This window comes from Acinonyx jubatus, chromosome D3 (genome assembly GCF_027475565.1).
Source record: "Acinonyx jubatus isolate Ajub_Pintada_27869175 chromosome D3, VMU_Ajub_asm_v1.0, whole genome shotgun sequence".
Classification (NCBI taxonomy): domain Eukaryota; kingdom Metazoa; phylum Chordata; class Mammalia; order Carnivora; family Felidae; genus Acinonyx; species Acinonyx jubatus.
In genome coordinates, this window is record NC_069392.1 from 30,481,392 (window position 1) to 30,502,807 (window position 21,416).

A 21,416-nucleotide genomic window follows, 5' to 3' on the forward strand; every position below is an offset into this window, starting at 1 on the left:
GTTTTGTGGTAAACACATGGACAAAAATAAAAACGAGTAATATTATAATTTTGGCTTATAACCTTTTTATTTATCAATAGGACTTAAAAGAAATGTCTAAAGAATAAGTACAAATCTATGTTAATAGGTACACAACATAACAAAGGTATCATTTATGACATCAATAACATAGACTAGGAACAGAGATTTTTTTTTAAGTAGAATATTTATATGCAATGGAGTTTAAATTGGTACTAACCTAAAACAGATTGTTATAACTTTAGGATATTACATGTAATCTTCATTGTACCAACAACAAAAAAAATCTACAGACTATTTACAAAAGTAAATGAGAAGGAAAGTAAAACACATCACTACAAAAATATCAACCAACAACAGTAATGGAGGAAATAATAGGCAAAAATGCTATAAGACAAACACAAAACAGAAGAAAAAGTTCTTCCCTATCACAAATGGATTAAGCTTTTCAATTAAAAGACATAGACTGTCAGCGTTTGGAATTTCAAAAAAAAAATATCAAACTATATTTTGTCCATAAGAGACTCACTTTTGTGTGTGTGTGTGTGTGTGTGTGTTTGTTTTTAAGTTTATTTATTTACTTTGAGAGAGAAAGAAAGAGAGTGCATGTGGGAGGGACAGAAAGAGAGGAAGAGAGAGAATCCCAAGTAGGCTATGCACTGTAAGCACAGAGCCCCATGTGGGGCTCAAAGTCAGATCCATGACCTGAGCAGAAATCAAGAGTTGGATGTTTAATTAACTGAGCCACCCAGGCACCCCCATAGGAAACTCACTTTGGATCTAAGGACATATACAGCTGAAAAATATGTAAATACTAATGAAAAGAAAGCAAGAGTGGGTATACAAATGAGACAAAAAAAGACACTAAGTCAAAAATTGTTACAATAAATAGAGAAGATAAAACAAACAAACCAAAAGGATGTAACAATTATAAACATATATGGAACAACATCAAAGCTCAAAAGTACATGAAGCTATATTAACAGAATTAAAGAGAGAAATTAGACAGGTCTAAAATAATAGATTTCACTACCCCACCTTCAATAATGGACACAAAGAAGACCAATAAAGAAACTCAACATTACAACCAACAGCACCCTTAGCAGACATACACAAAACACTCCACCCAACAATAGCAGAATACACTTTTTACAAATGCACATGGAATATTCTTCATTACACAACATTTGTTAGAACACAGAACAAGTCAATGAATTTTTAAAGACCGAAATCATATAAAGTATCTTTTCAACCACAATGGGAAAAAAAAATAGAAATCAATACCAGAAGGAAAAGTTAGATTCACAAACTTGAGGAACCTAAATAATATGCTCTTGTTTGGGTCAAAGAAAAAATCCTAAGAGAAATTAGAAAAGCTCTTCAGACAAATGAAAATAAAACACAACATACTAAAACATGAAATGCAGCAATGTTAAGACAGAAATTTATAGCTATAAACACTTATATTTTAAAAAAATTTAGGGGCAGGGTACCTGGGTGGCTCAGTTGGTTAAGCATCTGATTTCAGCTTGGGTCATGATCTCATGATTCATGAGTTCAAGCCCCATGTTGGGCTCTGTGCTGACAGCTTGGAGCCTACAGCCTGCTTTGGATTCTGTGTCTGTCTGTCTGTCTGTCTCTCTCTCTCTCTTCCCCTCCCCCACTTGCTCTCTCTCTTTCTCTCAAATATAGAAACTTAAAAAAAAATTTTTTTTTTAAGATCTAGGAGCACCTGGGTGGCTCAGCCAGTTAAGTGTCTGACTCTTCGTTTCATCTCAGGTCATGATCTCACAGTTTCATGAGATCAAGCCCTGCAGCTGTGCTGGCAGCACAGAGACTGCTTAGAATTCTCTCTCTAGCCCTCTATCTCTGCCCCTCCCCTACTCATGCTGTCTCTGTCTCTCTCAAAATAAATAATAAACTTTAGAAAGATCTAAAATCATCAATATAACTTTACACCTTAAGGTACTAAAAAAAAGAACAAATTAAACTCATAACTAGAAGAACAAAAAATAATAAAGATTAGAGATAAATGAAATAGAGAATAGAAAAACATTAAAGAAAAGTTAACAAAACCAAGAATGGATTCATTGAAAAGATCAACCAAATTTTCACACCTTTACCCAAGAAAAAAAAGAAAAGATTGATACTAAAATCAAAAGTGAATGTGGAAACACTACTCGTTTTACAGAAATAAAATTACATGCCACATAATAGACACCTAGATGGTATCCAGTTGGATACCTAAATGGATTCCTAGAAATACATAACCCACAAAGACGGAGTCATGAAAATGTAAAAAATATGAAAAGACCTATAACAAGTAAGGCAACTGAATTAGTAATAAAAAAAAAAAAACCTCTCATAAGAAAAATACCAGAACCAGATGTCTTCACTGGTGAACTCTACTAAACATTTAAAGAATTAACACTGATCCCTCTCAAACTCTTTTAAAATAATGAATATGAGCAAACACTTCTTTAATTCATTCTATGAGATCAGAATTACTCTAATACCAACACCAGACAAAAACACTATAAGGAAACTATAGACCAATATCCCTTATAAACACTGATGCAAATTACCAGCAAACCAAGTTCAACAGCATATTAAAAGGATTATACAACATAATGCAGTAGGATTTATTCCTTGAATGTAAGAATTATTTGCCTAATCAAAAATGATGTCAAGGTAATATACTATGTTAACAAAATGAAGGATGAAAAACACATGATCATCTCAATTGATAGAGAAAAAAAGTGACAAAATTCAACACTGCTCATGATAAAAACACTCAACAAACTAGGAACAGAAAGAAAACCCTGTAACATTATTGAGATCCATTTATGAAAAACCGCTAATATCATACTCAATGGTGAAAGACGGAAAGCTTTTCCTCCAATACTGGGATCAAGACAAGGATGCCTACTGTCACTATTTCTATTCAGTATAGTACTGTAAGTCCTAGCCAGAGCAATTTGGCAGGAAAAAGAAATACAAGGCATCCAAATTGGAAAAAAATAAAATAAAATGATCTCTGTTCACAAATGAAATGATCTTATATGTAGAAAATCCTGAAGATTTTTCACAAACACAAATAAAGAAAGCCTGTTAGAACTGATAAGTGAATATGGTTAAGTTGCAGGATACAAAATCAACATGTAAAAATTTATACACTAAGAATGAACAATACAAAAAGGAAATTAACAAAACAATCCCATTTACAATAGCATCAAAAAGAATACAGAATACTCCTAAGCTGCAATGCAAAGGAGGCCCTGAAATAGGGAAAATAAAACTATCAAATGCCTCTGTCTTTCCTACCAAACTATGCTGCTATGTCACAGGTATTATAAATTAAGCATAAACAAACGTTTTAACTATCTTATGAATTCTTCAGAAAGAATATCTTTTGCTTATCCAACCCCAAAGCAGACCAAAAAAAAAAAAAAAAAGAAAAAAAAATCCCCTAGACTCACCAATGACCTCTTCAGAAGAAACAAAGTCAATGGAAAGCATCATTTGAAAACACCATCATCTTCCTTGTCTACTCTCCACCCTCAATCTCCCACAAATCTACCCAGCTAAAAACAACAACAAAAAAAAAGCACATAAGCCAGAAATTGTGTATAGGGCCCATATGCACAAACAACTAAGTCTGATCCTAAGATGTCTTAAGAGTTAGCAATTAAGCCTTTAAATACACAAATACACACACACATACACACACACACATATCTATCTATCTATCTATCTATCTATCTATCTATCTATAGATACAGACATATATCTATATATAGATATATCTACAGATAGATATCTAGATACAGACATATATATCGTCTGTATCTATAGATAAATAGATAGGTAGATAGATAGATAGATAGATAGATAGATAGATATCTACCTACATATATAGAGAGGGGAGGGAGAGAGAGAGAGAGAAACAACCATTAATAATCTCTGAAAACTAAACTGTTCTTCACAGAAATATAAAGATGGAGACCATGGCAATTCAATTCTATTTTTACCAGAACCTTATCTTGACAAAGTAAACACATGTGTGAGAGTAACCTTTACACTCTCAGAAGCATTCACAAACAAATCCACAAATGCTATATTCAAGAAGGGCACAGCAGTGTTCAGGGCTGAGGATCCTGTCAGAGTCAACAGCAGCAATTACTGTTTTTAGATCTGTTTCAAAAAGTACAACCACCCTAAACTTGTGGAACTAGGAAAGATTAAAAAAGAAATCATATTTTACCCACTCATCCCTTCTCTCCAAAGAATGTCTGACTGGAGGTCCCCTTAAACAAAACAAAGGGAGAGCACATATTATATTAGTGAGTCTACTTCTAAAAAGGAATAATCAAGGTAGAATAGAAAGGAAGAATGATGGGTAATATAAAACATCATCGTGTTTAAAGAAGTTGCAAAAAAGACAGCAGAAGAAATAGAGAGCCTTATCTATCTATAGTCTTCTTTTGGGGCCACAGAAAGATGGGGGGAAAAATGGAAGGGAGGGAAGAAACTTGAAGCTGTAGAAGATCATGGAGTTCTTAATGTTCCAGTAAATTAAACTTCAAAAATTTTCCAGGACCATTACTTGCTACTTAAAGGCACCTACCTCTGTAACAAATATCCAATGAGAGTAAGATTTCTTTGACCATATGACTACTCTCTGTTGTGAGTATACTTCCAAACCTGAGGACACATAAGGTTGTAGTGACAGAACATAAGCTAAATTTTAAACTTAATTTTGAATCCTCACTCTGCCTTTTGCTGGGTGGCAATTTTCAAGTTCCTTAACTTTCAAGAAACTATTATCCATATCCTTATCCATAATAATGGAAACAACAGAACTTTCTCCTCCTCTGGATATTAAACAAACACAAAAGACAATGAAAAAAAGTTACATGGAATTTTCAAACATTATTTTCCTTGCAACTAGGAGATAGGTGCAATCTACAGACTTCAAAATATCTGTAATAACTACCACAAGCAGGTGAGACTGGCCAGAAAGAAACAGGGGGAAGTGAAGAAAAGAAGCACAGAGAATTACAAAGGACTCAGTGTTAGAAGATTCCAAGCATCATAAGTGAAAACATGCTTGAAAAGGTGAAGAGCACATCCTGAAGAACAAAAGCTATATCCTATATTTGCAACAATGGGTGCAAGAAATGGTAGGAGCCAGGTGGTAGCAGAAGCTCTCCAGGACTTACAAAGGTTCAAAGAATCAGAAGAGATGAGACTATTCAAAACATTTCACAGCTGGAAAAAAAAATCTCATGAATGAGCCATATTTATTGAAAATAGCCCTATCTCTGTTGCAGCAGAGATGAAGGGAGGATCTGGGTTGTGAAACCTGGAAAGCTATACTGAAAGCTTCCCCATACCACAATACATCTTGAAAAAAACCTGGATTCAGAAAGTCCAGTGTACTCAGTGATGAGTAGTAAAAAAAAGAACTGGAGAAGCAAAAAAAAAGGTATTCTACAGAAAAAATGTAAAACCATAAAACTTACCAACAGACAAGGAATACTCCCTAGAATGTTGCCACAGGTCAAAATAGTATCCAAATATTTTCCAAAAATTTTTAAAACTTAACAAGGAAATCATCTCTATGAAAACCAAGGGGAAGGAAAAAGACTACAAAGTACAAATGGAAAAATTCAAGATAGATATGGTGAGAATCAAGAGGAAGGAAATAAAATATGGCTGGCAGAAATCAGAAAAGAAATTTTAGGGGAAGAAAAAAAATCACAGAAATGAAAATAAATTTGAAATGAGCACAAAACAGAAAAGATACCTCAGAAAATAAAGGAAGGGGCAGAGGGTAGGGATTTAAAAAAGAAAAAAAAAACTGAACTGCAGAAAGACTTAAGAAGAATTGGGGAGAAAAATGGCAGATTCTGAAAAATGGCAAATGAGATTCAACATATGTCTCTAAAATATTTTTAAAAGATAATAGAATGAAACAAATACTTAAAGACATGATTCAAGAAAATTTTCCTGAATACAAAGATACTTAAATGGATATAATGAAAGGACACACAAGGCAACCTATGTCACAAGGAAACTGACCCAGAATTGTCAACCATCAGGCATAACTTAGTAAAACTGGACATAACAAATTTGGACTTTCAAAATAAGAAAAAAATCTTTATGGCAGCTAGACAAAAAGAAAAAAGCCAAGTCACCTATCAGATGTAAACACATTAATCTTGCCTGATAGTTCTTTACAATAATAGCCAATCTCATAAACCAGGAGAGTAAATCTTCCAAATACTTAAAATGCATAAGCAAATAAAGTATGAACCAAGGATTTCATATCCAGCTAGGTATTCCTTCAAGTACAAAGCCCACAAACCAATAGTTTTGTATACCTCAGAACTCAGGAACTATTGTCCCACTGAATCCAAGAGACAACTGGGCAAAAGAGCTGTCAAATTCATTTAACTGTACAACTGAGATTAAAACAAATATAAAGATTAAAGGGATAAGCCAAAAGTAAATTTTATAATGTATGACAGTGTAAAAATGATACAACCAGCAAAAATTGGGGCAGTAAAGAAGAAGCAGTAAAAGATGGTGAGATATAATGTAATGTCACTGATTGCCTAGCGGCTGAAACTCAAAAGATATCATTCAAATGTAATGAAAAAAGTAATATGTATAACCTTATCTAACAATACAAAGGGAAACACTATTAGACAATATGATTGACTAATATCAAGTACCAGAAGGGAAAGAGGGGTCAGAGAGGAAGAAAGATATAGGCTAAACAGCACTGCCCACTTTAGAAGTTTCTCTCAAACAAAAGAGAGGAGTAAAGGTATTTCATAAAGCTGTAATAAAAAAAATTACTAGTAGAAAAAAACAATTATAAATAACAAAAATAAAACATAAAGTATAAAAAGACCCCATAGTAAGACTTACAAAACTCTGAAAACAGAAACCATAAAATAATATGAAAGAACTCAAACAAAACATGTAAGCATAAACAGTAGGTCACATAATGAAAAAGACTTAAGGTAAACTATAAAAACAGAAAACATACAATGTAACAGAATTTATATCAAACATATCTATCATGTCAACAACAAGCTAAAATCCAAACTAAATAAGCTTAACTCACCAAATAAAACTTACTCAGATGAGGTCATAAAGTAAAAATCAATTCATCCTCAGCAAAACAGAAATAGAGGGGAACTTCTTTAACTTGACACAGAACATCTACAAGAAACCTACAGCTAATATCATACTTAATGGTGGGAAACTAAATTTCCTATTAAGATCAGAAACATGGCAATAATGTCCCTTCTCATCAACATCGTACTGCAGTCCTAGATAATGCAGTAAGACAAGAAAATAAAATAGAAGGTATATGATTGGGAAAGAAGACATAAAACTGTCTTTTTTTTTAAACAGATAACATAATTGCCTTACAGCAAATCCAAACAAATATAAACAAACAAACAAACAAAAAACTCTTAAACCAAATGATTAAAGTAAGGGGGGGGGGGGCGGCCTGTGTGGCTCAGTTGGTTAAGCATCCAACTTCGGCTCAGGTCATAATCTCACAGTTCATGAGTTTGAGCCCCTCATTGGGCTCTGTGCTGACAGCTCAGGGCCTGGAGCCTGCTTAAGATTCTGTCTCCCTGTCTCTCTGCTCCTCCTCAGCTTGCACTATGTCTGTCTGTCTGTCTCTCTCAAAAAAATAAATAAGTAAACATTTAAAAAAACCCAAAAACCTTTAAAGTAAGGTTGCAAGATACAAGGTTAATACAAAAAAGTCAATCACCACGCTACTACCAGTAATAAACAAGTGGAATTTGAAATTTAAAACAGTATCATTTAAACTAACACCTGCAAAAATGAAATTAGGTATAAATTTAACAAAATATGTATAAGATCTATAACAGAAAAACTGCAAAACTCTGGTGAATGAAATCAAAGAAGTAGGTAAATCAAGAAATATTCCATGTTCATGGATAGGCATACTCAATGTTTTAAGATGTCAGTTCTTCCTAACATGATCTATGGATTCAATGAAATCTCAATTAAAATCACAAGCTAGTTTGTGAAAATCAAAAAACTGATTCTAAAGTTTACATGGAGAGGCCAAAGAATCAGAATAGCCAACACAATACTGAAGGAGATGAAAAAAATCAGAGGACAGACACTATCTGACTTTAAGACTTAGCATGATACTGATGAAAGCATGGATAGACAGATCAAAGGAATAGGATAGAGAGCCCAGACAGACCATTTAAATATAGTCAACTAATCTTTGACAGAAGAACAAAGGCAATACACTGGCAAAAAAGTAGTATTTTCAAGAAATGATGCTGGAAAAACTGAAAATCAACTTTGCAAAAAAAAAAAAAAATCTAGACATAGACCTCATACTTTCCACAAAAGTTAACTCAAATTGGACCATAAACCTAAATGTAAAATGCCAAACTACAAAACTCATAGAAGATAACATTTAGAGAAAATCTAGTTGACCTTGAGTATGGTGATGACTTTTGAATATAACACCAAAGTCACAATCCACCAAAGAAATAATTGATAAGCTAGACTTCGTTAAAATTTAAAACTTCTGCTCTGTGAAAGACAATGTCAAAGGGATGAGAAAACAAGTCATACACTGGAAGAAAATATTGTGAAAGACATGTCTGATAAAGGATTGTTATCCAAAATATACAAAGAACTCTTAAAACTTGACAGTAAGAAACAAACCAACCTGACTAAAAAATGGGCAAAAGACCTGAGCAGACACTTCACCAAAGATTCACAGATGGCAAATAAGCCTATGCAAAGAATGCTCCATATCATAAGTCAAATTAAAATGAGGTATCACTACACATGATTGGAATAGCCAAAGCCCCAAACAGTGACAACACCAAATATTGGTAGAGATATGGAATAATAGGAATTTTCATTTATTCCTGGAATGAATGCAAAATGATATAACCACTTTGAAAGACAGTCTAGTATTTCCTTACAAAATTAAACATACTCTTACCTTACAATCCAGCAACTGCACTCCTCAGTATAAACCCAAATGAATTGAAATCTTACATTCACACAAAAATCAGCACATGGATATTTACAGCAGCTTTATCCAACATCACCAAAACTTGGAAGCAACCAAGATGTCCTTCAATAGATGAATATATAAATGAACTATGGTGCATCCACATAATGGATTATTAGTCATCACTAAAAGAAAATGTGATTTTCTTAAAGCCATGAAAAGACATGAAGAACTATCAATGCATATTACTAAATGGAAAAAAAAAGCCAACTTGAAGAGGGTACTTACTAGAAGATTCCAACTTTATGACATTCTGGAAAAGGTAAAACTATGAAGACAATAACAGAATCAGTGCTTACCAAGGGTTGAAGAAGGGAGGAAAGAATAGGTAGAGCACAGAGGATTTTTAGGGCAATAAAAATGTATGATACTATAATGGTAGATACACTTTATTACACATTTGTCAAAACACATAGAATGTATAAAACCAAAAATGGACCATAATGTAAACCATAGAGTTCTGTTGAAAATCACACACCAATGTAGGTTCATCAATTGTAATGAATATTCCACTCCACTATGGGATCCTGATAATGGAGCTGTGCTATATGGAGACAGGAAGTATATGGGAAATCTCTAACATTCACTCAATTTTCTGTGTACTTAAAACTGCTCTAAAAAAATCTATTTAAGGGGCACCTGGGTGGCTCAGTCTGTTGTGCGTCCGACTTCGGCTCAGGTCATGATCTCGCAGTTTGTGAGTTCGAGCCCCGCGTCAGGCTCTGTGCTGACAGCTCAGAGCCTGGAGCCTGCTTCAGATTCTGTGTCTCCCTCTCTCTCTGCCCCTCCCCCGCTTGTGCTTTCTCTGTATCTCTCAAAAATGAATAAATGTAAAAAACAATTTTTTAATCTATTTTTAAAAAATTCAACCCATAAAGGGTTGTTTTGCTCAACTTGAAAATATTTGAAATTTTGAATGAAATAAGTTTCTAGGAAAATATAACCATTTACCAAATTCATACCAAAGATGTATTAATTGACTGACTGCCACATAAAAAAAAAAAAAAGAGAAAGAAAGGTGTCAAAAAGCTACCTGCTTAAATAGTGCCAAACCAATTCCACTACAGTAGTCAATTACTTGCTCCAGAAGACAGAAAATAGAAACTATTTTTTATAAGAAGCAAATATAACATTTGATACCAAAACAAGTGTACTATTCACTTACTACATTCAATTTAAAAATCATAAATCATTATCCAATATCAACTAAAAAGTGTAATATGATCAAGTGCCATTTATTTAGGAAACAAAAACATATTTTAATATCATACATTTATTATTATAATTAATTATATTGGTCACACTTAATAAAGAAACACAAGGTACAAGGCTAGGAATAACACAAAGATACCTCCTACCACCAATACATTTAGTTAACACTGTACTGGAGGTACTAGCCAAAGTGATCTAATAATTGTCAGAAAAGAAACTGAAGACCCTGTTAAAAAATGGAAAACAGAAGGTAAATAATGGCTATTTGCAAATAAAATGACTGTATACCTGGAAATTCAAGAAAATGGTGGGAAATACTGCTACAAATAATCAGATCTTACTTAATCAGTAGCAATAAAAAAAATATGTATCCAAATTAAATACCAGTAAGATTTATATATAGAAAACTTTAAAATGTAACTGATGGACAAAAATAAGACCTGAACAAATGGAAAGATATACTATGATCTAGAAAAGGAAGACTCAACACCATAAAGATGTCAGTTCTCAAAAATGTATACTTTTATCATGATCCCAATAAAAAATACCCACTTTTTTTTCAACTACACAAGTTTGATTCTAAAGCTAAGATGGAAGGGGCACCCGGGTGGCTCAGTTGGTTGAGCGTCCGACTTTGGCTTGGGTCGTAATCTCATGATTTGTGGGTTCGAGCCCCACATCAAGCTCTGTGCTGACAGCTCAGAGCCTGGAGCCTGTTTCGGATTCTGTGTGTGTGTGTGTGTATGTGTGTGTGTGTGTGTGTGTGTGTGTGTGTGTGTGTGTGTGTGTGTGTCTGCCCCTCCCCTGCTTGTGCTCTTTCTCTCTCAAAAATAAGCATTAAAAAAACTTTAAGTTAAGATGGAAAAACAAAAAAATACAACCAAGGAAATTGGAGGGGAGTAGGAAACTATCAGATATTGACACATGAATAAAGACATAATAATTAATAGATTAATTAAATGAAGAACAATGAACAGAGATAGACCAATGAATTTATATAAAAAGTCCAAAACTAGATCCAAATACAAATGGTAATTTACCATATGATAAAGGTAGAATTTCAAATCAGTAACAAGTAGACTGTGCAATAAATGGTATTAGAATTGGGTAACTATCTGGAGGAAAAAAATGGATCAGTAATTTATACCACGGCAGGATATATCCAAATGGATGAAAGAATAAATTTTTTTAAGCCTTAAAATTAAAAGAATGCATGAGAAAATTCCTTTGTAACTTCAGAAGACCCTCCTAACTATGGTTCTAAAGCCAATAGTCACAAAAGAAAGATTTGATGGACAGATCTGACCACAGGAAATCAAAAACTTACACATGGAAGGGGGGAAAAAACGTAAGTAAAGTAAAATACAAATGAAAAAATGGAAGGAAATTTGTAATGCATATCACAGCAAAAAGGTTAACCCTTTTATTATATGAAGAGCCCCTAGAAATCAATTAAGAAAGATGACCAGGACTCTAGTATATTGCTAATTATGATGTAAATTGGTACAACCCTAAGGAAAAGCACTAGTACTAACTACTCAATATTTAAAATGCATACACTCAGGGTGCCTGGGTGGCTCAGTCATTTAGGTGTCTGACTTTGGCTCAGGTCATCATCTCATGGTTTGTGAGTTTGAGCCCCACATCAGGCTCTGCAGTGGCAGTACGGAGTCTGTTTAGGATTCTCTCTCTTTCTCTGTCTCTCCCAAATAAAAAATTTTTTAAAAATAAAATAAGTGCATATAATCTTAACCAGTTCCACCCTGGGAACGCACCCTAGAGATGTACATTTACATGTAGGAAAATATGTATATATAAGATTATTCATGGGGCGCCTGGGTGGCTCAGTCGGTTGAGCGGCTGACTTCGGCTCAGGTCATGATCTCATTGTCCGTGAGTTTGAGCCCCGCGTTGGGCTCTGTGCTGACCGCTCAGAGCCTGGAGCCTGTTTCCGATTCTGTGTCTCCCTCTCTCTCTGCCCCTCCCCCGTTCATGCTCTGTCTCTCTCTGTCTCAAAAATAAATAAACGTTAAAAAATTAAAAAAAAAAAGATTATTCATTTTAGCATCATTTGTAATAATACTAAATGACGACATGCAAATAGACACTTATCTATTTATATGGCATTGAGTAAATAAATTCTGGTGTATCCAGTCAATACTATGAAGCTGTTAAAAAAGAATGAGGCCGGGCGTGTGGCTGGCTCTGTTGGAAGAACATGCAACTCTTGATCTTTGGGTGTCAGGGTCCTAAGTTCAAGCCCCAAGCTGGATGTAGAAATTACTTAAATAAAAACTTTTTTTTAATTAAAAAAAAAAAAGAATGAGACCACTCTCTGTGAACTGATATATAAGGATTTTCAAGTTAAACTGTTAAGTGAAATAAAGCAAGGTGTGCATAGAATCCACAATTTGGCATAAAAGGTGAATAATAGCATATTCTGTATTTGATTTATATGCTGAAAATTTTAGGATGTGTATACAAGAAAATAAAATGGTTAAATACTGAGAAGTGGGAGAATTTGATGGATGGAGAATAAGGATGGGAAGGAAATTATTCAATAAATATGTTTTTGTATGCTTCTGAGCCATCTGACTACAAGGCATATTCAAAAAATTAAAGTTAAAAGTGAACACAATATATTCCACAGAGCTGTGAAAATATTAGAAAGACGAGTCCCTAACACAAAGAAGATGCTCAATAAATGTTAAGTTCTCCTGCTGTTATCAGGATAAGGATAATACTACAAAGCATAGTAATGACAAGCCCAAAACCAAAGCAAGAGGGCCATGAAATGATGTTGGACTCTCGACATCCCATATGGAAACCCAGTGAGGCCTAGGAGTTGGAAAACACTTCTTCTTTTCCAACCCTGTGTTCCTCGGCTCTCTGGGCCATTTCAGAGATCCAGTTTCCAGCACCTTCAGTTTCTCATAATTCATTAGCCACTTCCTTCTCATTAAAGTGACAGGGTGCCTGGGTGTCTCAGTCAGTTTAACATCTGACTTCAGCTCAGGTCATGATCTCGTGGTCCAAGAGTTCAAGCCTCATGTTGGGCTCTGTGCTAACAGCTCAGAGCCTGGAGCCTGCTTTGGGATTCTGTGTCTCCCTCTCTCTCTGCCCCTACCCTACACTCTGTGTCTCTCTCTCTCTTCCTCAAAAGTAAACATTAAAAAAGATCTTTTTAATAAAAAGTAAATAAATAAAATGAGCTCATGTCCCCCTATATTTAGAAACAAACTTTCCTGGGGGTGCCTGGGTGACTCAGTCAGTTAAGCATCCAACTTTGGCTCAGGTCATGATCTCACAGCTCATGAGTTCGAGTCCTGGGTTGGAGCCAGAGCACGCTTCAGATTCTGTAACTCTTGCATCTCTCTCTGCCTCTCCCCCACTCATGCTTGCTCGCTCTCTCTCAAAAAAAAAATTTTTTTTTAAATAAAAAAGAAGCATGCAGTCAATGTTAGTCACTATTATTAAAACAAAACAAAAAAAAAAACTTCCCTTCATCCTACTAGGCCATCTAGTACTCTTTCCATTTGACACCAAAATCTTTAATTGAAAAAAGAAATGCAGGATGCCTGGGTGGCTCAATCAGTTAAGCATCTGACTCTTGGTTGTGACATCAAACCCGCATCAGGCTCCACACTGAACGTGGAAACTGCTTGGGGTTCTCTCTCTCTCTCTCTCTCTCTCTCTCTCTCTCTGCCCCTCCCTCCACTCTTGATCATGCTCTTTCTCTCTCTCTCTCAAAAAACAAAACAAAACAAAACAAAACAAAACAAAACAAATGCAAGCACCACAGGACAGGAAACCTCCTTTTTCTCCATCTTCCTCTTCCAACTTCCTTAAAATTTGGCTTTCATTTTGAAGACTTGACTAAACTTGCTCTTCATGATTCCCCTCTTGCCATGAGGACAACCTGTTCTCAGCCAGTCCTTATCCAATTTTAATCTTTCTACATGGTGATGCTGTTGCCAGTCCACTTCTTAAAGTTCCTTCCTTAATTTCAGCAATACCATATTCTTCACTGATACAAGTACTTGTTATCAATTAAGGGCTAGACACTGTGTTCCAATAACCTCATACAGCTGTGGTGACAATTCATGGGTTGATACTCACAAATGTTTAGAAAAGTGGTTCAATCACCATCATCATTGTTACTATCAGCATACTTATAGCATCATTTATTTAGAAGACAAGAGGATAACCAATCAGACTCAGGGAGATGAAGATCTACACCTAAGTCCTCAGCCCACAGATGAGAGTCAAACAGAAAAGCAATGGGCCCATAACAAAATGCTAACTTTTAAGGTAAAAGAAGGATCCCTGATAAAGGGAGAATCACATATCAAAGAAGTAGTTCACTAATGACAGCAATAATGATGATGACAATGATGATGATAATACAGTGTCTACTGTACTATTATTATTGAAGCACTTGCTAGGTATGATAAGCATTTTTTAATATATTGTCTCATTTAACCACATATAACCTCCTGAGGTATGTATTGCTATCCCCATTATACAGATGAGGATATTGAGATTTACTCCAAAGCACATGGAAGTTTCAAGATGACTGAGTACTCAGCAGAGTTGAATGCAACAAGTAAGTCCAGCTGAACAGGCCTAAAAAGTATACAACATGATCTGCCAACATGAAGGTCACCATGAAAGCGATTTCAGTGAAGTGCACAGGAAGATGCTAAATTGCAAGCCACTAAAAAGTGAACAAGATGCGGGAAATAAAGACAGCCCTAACCATCCTTTAAGGAGGTGAACTACAAACAGAAGGACAAATTGGCCTACGGGGTGGGGCGCTAGGGGTTGTGTCAGTTATTGGTTTGGGATCTGGGGTGCCACTGGGTTGAGCTGGGTTTGGTGGAGTTGGGTTTTTTGGGGGGGAGGGGTATTTGCTTGTTTGTTTGTTTTTAAGTAGGCTTTATGCCCAGTGCAAAGGCCAATGCAGAGCCTGAACTAATGACCCTGAGATCAACACCTGAGAAGAGATCAAGAATCATAAACTTAACCCACTTAACCTAATGAACCACCTCAGGGTGGTGTTTTGATTAGAGTATTTTGTAGGCTTACTGCACTCTCCAGATCTTCCATCTCGGTCTTCTCTCAGTCCTCTTTGCTGGTTCAAAGACCTAACATCAACCTCCCACAGATATCCATACCTGTTATTTCAAGTCTCACTTTGCATGATAGGGACTCAAGGTTTGAGACTATTGGCTGGGTTCCAGGCTAGCCCTTCCAAGTGGCCTAGTAACATGCACCTGGTTGTCCCACCTCCGCCTCAAAATCAAAATTCTCAAACCTGAAGCCAGCACTGAAACCCACGAGTCTGTTCCTTTTCCATCTTCCCCAATTTCTGTCACTGTTCTTTATATATTGTAGGTGTTCAACAAATACCAAGTAAATCATTTCTAAACCTTGTTCCCTCAAAAATACACTGAGCCCAATGTGGTTAGTGGAGCTAAAGGTATACAATTCTTTTTCAAGATATGGCATGTGAGCTCTGACAACTTTTAAAAGATTACATCATTACCTGAACCTAAGTCTTTCCTTCTTTATTATAAATGGACACTAAGGAACAATATCAATACAAAGAGGTTAATAAAATATTCAAAAGTAGTCACTGGAAACCCTATGTCCCATATACATTTAACATCATTCCTAAGAAATCTGACCCCATATGCTAAATATTTTACATCTTATCAGAAATGGAATCCTCTTTTTTGCTGATACACAATTAAGAAAGAATTCCAATCATACAGCTAAAATAGAATCAAATATTCATCTCAGTATATCCATGAAAGTATAAATGCTACAATTTATAACAATATAATACATTACCAGAAGTTTCTGTTTATGGTGATATATTAAGATATTTTCATGAAATGTATTTAAACACCCCAAGAAAGCTTACATGGTAAAAGCACCTCACTATTTTTTATTTCTCCTAACTAAATATAAAGAAAGGCATACAATTCAGATCCTTTAAAATCCACATACAAATCATCCACCAAAAAAGCAAAACAAAAAAAATTGAGATTAAGGTAGCTTAACAAAACTGGTACAACAAACAAGGTGTTTCAGCATTTTTTTAAGTTTATTTATTTTGAGAAACAGGGCGAGAACATGAACAGGGAAGGGGCAGAAAGAGAGGGAGAGAAAGAATACCAAGCAGGTTCTCTGCTGTGAGCACAGAGCCTGACACAGGGCTTGATCTCATGAACCATGAGATCATGACCTAAACTGAAATCCAGAGTCAGAAGCTTAACCAACTGAGCCACCCAGGGGCCCCAAGTTGTTTCAGTATTAAGTCATATTGGAGCCTGAAGCAAAAGGATACCAGCAATACTAACCTTGTGTCTATTTAAAATTTTAATATTTTGTTCATCATGGGCTTTGGTCATAATTTTGATTTTTTAAAATATTCTTTATCTTGAGCACTAATAATAAACTTTTGGTACCTTCTTAAAGTTGGTGACTGACTCTGGTCCTGGCTCTTGATACATGATTTAAGGGGGGAAAAAAAGAGCAAAGAGTACTAACATATTGTATTTCCTGCTTAGGATACAAAAATGATCTACTTACATAGCCCTTGTACCTTTGCATTAAAATGCCATTTAAAGACATCCATCCCTCTCCTAATTGCTGGTCCTGCCATTTTACACAGTACAAGTTCTCACTTCTAGGAGCTTATAATAAAAAAGGAACATCACTAGTAGAAGCAAACACACAAAGAACATGTAGTCAGAAAAACAAAAATGCACAGAGATATATGTCTTTAAAAAACATTCTCTTTTTTTTTAATATGAAATTTATTGTCAAATTGGTTTCCATGCAATACCCAGTGCTCATCCCAACAGGTGCCCTCCTAAATGCTCACCATCCACTTTCTCCTCCCTCCCACCCCCCATCAACCTTCAGTTTGTTCTCAGTTTTCAAGAGTCTCTTATGCTTTGGCTCCCTCCCTCTCTAACTTCTTTTTCCTTCCCCTCCCCCCTGGTCTTCTGTTAAGTTTCTCAGGATCCACATAAGAGTGAAAACATATGGCATCTGTCTTTCTCTGTATGACTTATTTCACTTAGCATCACACTCTCCAGTTCCATCCACGTTGCTACAAAAGGCCATATTTCATTCTTTCTCATTGCCACGTAGTATTCCATTGTGTATTTATACCACAGTTTCTTTATCCATTCATCAGTTGATGGGCATTTATGCTCTTTCCATAATTTGGCTATTGTTGAAAGTGCTACTATAAACATTGGGGTACAAGTGCCCCTATGCATCAGCACTCCTGTATCCCTGGGGTAAATTCCTAGCAGTGCTATTGCTGGGTCATAAGATAGATCTATTTTTAATTATTTGAGGAACCTCCAGACTGTTTTCCAGAGTGGCTGCACCAGTTTGCATCCCCACCAACAGTGCAAGAGGGTTCCCGTTTCTCCACATCCTCTAAAGTATCTATAGTGTCCTGATTTGTTCATTTTAGCCACTCTGGCATGAGGTGATATCTGAGTGTGGTTTTGATTTGTATTTCCCTGATGAGGAGTGACATTGAGCATCTTTTCATGTACCTCTTGGCCATGTGGATATCTTCTTTAGAGAAGTGTCTATTCATGTCTTCTACCCATTTCTTCACTGGGTTATTTGTTTTTCAGGTGTGGAGTTTGGTAAGCTCTTTATAGATTTTGGATACTAGCCCTTTGTCTGATATGTCATTTGCAAATACCTTTTCCCATTTCGTCGGCTGCCTTTTAGTTTTGTTGATTGTCTCCTTTGCAGTGCAGAAACTTTTTATCTTCATAAGGTCCCAATAGTTCATTTTTGCTTTTAATTCCCTTGTCTTTGGGGATGTGTCAAGTAAGAAATTGCTGTGGCTGAGGTCAGAGAGGTTTTTTCCTGCTTTCTCCTCTAGGATTTTGATGGTTTCCTGTCTCACATTCGGGTGCTTTATCCATTTTGAGCTTATTTTTGTGAATGGTGTAAGAAAGTGGTCTAGTTTCATTCTTCTGCATGCTGCTGTCCAGTTCTCCCAGCACCATTTGTTAAAGAGACTGTCTTTTTTCCATTGGCTACTCTTTCCTGCTTTGTCAAAGATTAGTTGGCCATCCAATTCTGGGTTCTCTACTCTATTCCGCTGGTCTATATGTCTGTTTTTTACGTGACACAAATATACATTATCCAAAAACAATCTGGAAGGTATAATGTTAAATACAAAAAGCAAGAGCCATTTTTCAAAAGCAGGTTTGAAATAAATTCCTTTTATTAAAAAACAAGAATTCGAATACGAAAATGCAATTTTTCACAGAGTATTTTTGGAAATAAAGTCACTGTTATAATTATCCAAAGCCAACAGCTGTAAAATTGTATGGAAAAGACTAGAAAAGAGAAGACACAAAGAAACTAATTCAGAGCTATAAACAACCACTTAAAATTTGAGGGCAATTAATAGAGTACAAAAGAGAATAATTAAATAGCCACTAAAAGCCAGACAAACTATGGCTTTTATGAATCATGCAGTCATAGAAACAGGTTTTGAAAATGTCTGCTACTACATCTGAGAGCACCGAGTAGTAACTTTCAAAGAAGGAAGCTAAAGAGGGAACCAAATAATAAACAGATTTCTGTGGTGAAAAGCAGTTCCTAAGCACACAGACTCAGAGATTCAGGGGTAGAAAATAAACCTGCTCTTCAAACCTGTTAGGCCAGGTAACAAATGGGGAGCTAAATCTCTCAGAACCCTAAAGGAAGCTTGGGATGAAAATTAACTACCTTCTGCTTGCTGACTTTACAAACATGCAGGGAGAAAGGGGGACAAAAGATTGCTTCGAAAAGAAGTTGCAAAATCAAATATCTCAAATTATGCTCTCCTTACAAAGCTCATTTTGGCTCACTAAAATACTGTGTTTACTCCTGCCTCCAATTTACTTTTCCCTGCTCCCACTAATTTATCAGAAATCATTTTATCCACAGACACAGGCAAGGCTTCACAGGTCCGGTAACAGAGAAGGGTCAAGTCCTAAAGGATTCAATACAGGACAGGACCCAAAACCATTCCTACTGAGCTATATAATGCTGAGCTTTACATTTGAATACAGTCCACCTTATGCTGTGGGCATTCACACTATGTCAAAGGAAACAATGAAGTCAAGAAACATCTCAAACTCAGAATTACCCTACTTCTCACCCTAGTTTACCCCTTCCTGCCATGTTACCACCTGGCAGCAGTATTCCTCAAGCCTTGACTGTTCATCAGATGAGAATTACAAAAACAGATTTTTCACCTCCATATAAAGAAGAGATTTCCAAAATTAGAACTGTCCAGAAATAGGATTATGCTCCCTACTTAGGTGGTGAATTCTCTGATACTGGAAGAGTTCAAGCACGGTCAAGGGTAACCACTCGTCAGAGTTCAACTGCAGAAAACTAACTATACCAAGAGATTCAGTACTGTTCCTGCTAACAGTTCCTGCTACAATTCTAAGGAAAGAAACATTCACATGATGTATTTAAAAACCAACAAGAGCAACAACAAAAGATCTTTTCCCTAAACTAGAGGATGCATTTTAAATATTTTAATTTAAAAGGTTCCCTCCTGGGTGCCTGGGTGGCTCAGTCAGTTAAGCTCATGATGTCAAGTTCAGATGTCAAATTCTGTTCCTGAGTTCGAGCTCAGAGCCTACAACCTGCTTTGGATCTTGTGTCTCCCTCTCTCTCTGCCCTCTCCCGTTCCTGCTTGCTCTCCCTCTCTCTCTTTCTCTCAAAACAAAAAAGTAATAAACATTAAAAAAAATCTGAAAACAAAATCTATAAATAAATAAATAAACAAACAAATAAATAAATAAATAAATAGTTCCCTCCTAGGATAGATATAGCATAAAAATAAAAATAAAGAAGAGGCTATTTGCTTTATTTTTTTTAATGTTTATTTTGGAGAGACAGAACAGTCTTAACCATAAGAGACTCTTAAATACAGAGAACTGAGGGTTGATAGGCAGCGGGGGGGGCAGGGGGGGGGAAGAAATGGGTGATGGGCACTGAGGAGGGCACTTGTTGGGATGAGCATTGGGTGTTGTATGTAGTGATGAATCACGGGAATCTACCCCAAAACCCAAGAGCACACTGTATATACACTGTATAGCTAACTTGACAATAAATTATAATAAAATATGAAATATCAAAATAAAATAAAGAAGAGGCAACAGGATTATGTCAACACAAGACTTCCTATGGGGTACCTGGGTGGCTGAGTCAGTTGAGTGTCTCACTCTTGGTTTCAGCTCAGGTCATGATCTCACAGCCGTGATCAAGCCTGAGATTGAACCTTGTCAGGCTTCATACTGGGCATGGAGTCTGCTTAGGATTCTCTCTTTCCCTCTCTCTCTCTGCCCCTCTCCTCTGCTCATGCTCTCTCTCTCAAATAAAAAAGTTTTAAAAATTAAAAAAAAAAAAGTCATAGCATATTCTGCCTAATTAGATTACCACAATCTTGAAAGCAAAATGAGCAGACTCAGAAATGTAGCTAAAAGACTTGAAAATGAAAGCTACTGAAGAGTTTCTAATGCAATATGCAATAAAGTTCATTATTTCATCAGAAAGTTGGTGTCTCAGGATACCATAAGAAGTAAGTATGGTTCTGCAGCAATGTAGACAACATTGTTCCTAAGTCAATACAAAAATGTTTTTATGGTATGTGAATCAGCCACTGGGTTTGGTCTTGTTTTTCACCCCTTCTTACATTTGGGAATATAAGTCAAGAACTCTTTCATTATAAAATTATTACTTTTAAAAAATAACAAAAATTCACCATAGTGATCCTGAGTAATGCCTCCTAACTTGAGCATTAAACTTACAAGTTTTAGAGCCAGAAGTCAATCAATACCCTAAAATGCACACATTTAGAAGTCACTTCATTCAAAGTTACCAAAACTTCAGTCACTTGAGTGCCCTCTTCTGTTTTTGCCACAGCTACAGACCAGCTATAGCATTAAAGTTCTCATTGTCATCCAGTGTCATTTTAAACTCAGATGAAGGGGGGAAGAAAACAGGAAATGTTAGACTATTGTTAGGC

At 35.7% G+C, this 21,416-nt stretch overlaps 1 protein-coding gene across 21 annotated transcripts in view; it reads right to left on the bottom strand.

Moving 5' to 3' along the window:
* LDLRAD4 (low density lipoprotein receptor class A domain containing 4) overlaps window positions 1-21,416 on the bottom strand; it is a 442,107-nt gene that overhangs the window by 304,644 nt on the left and 116,047 nt on the right. For 2 of the 21 annotated variants that reach the window (XM_053206368.1, XM_053206365.1), the window contains exon 3: window positions 3,498-3,602. The exons of the other annotated variants lie outside the window; for them this stretch is intronic. The gene's annotated coding sequence lies outside the window, so the exon portion shown is untranslated. The remainder of the gene's footprint in view (window positions 1-3,497; window positions 3,603-21,416) is intronic. 21 annotated transcript variants of the gene reach the window in all.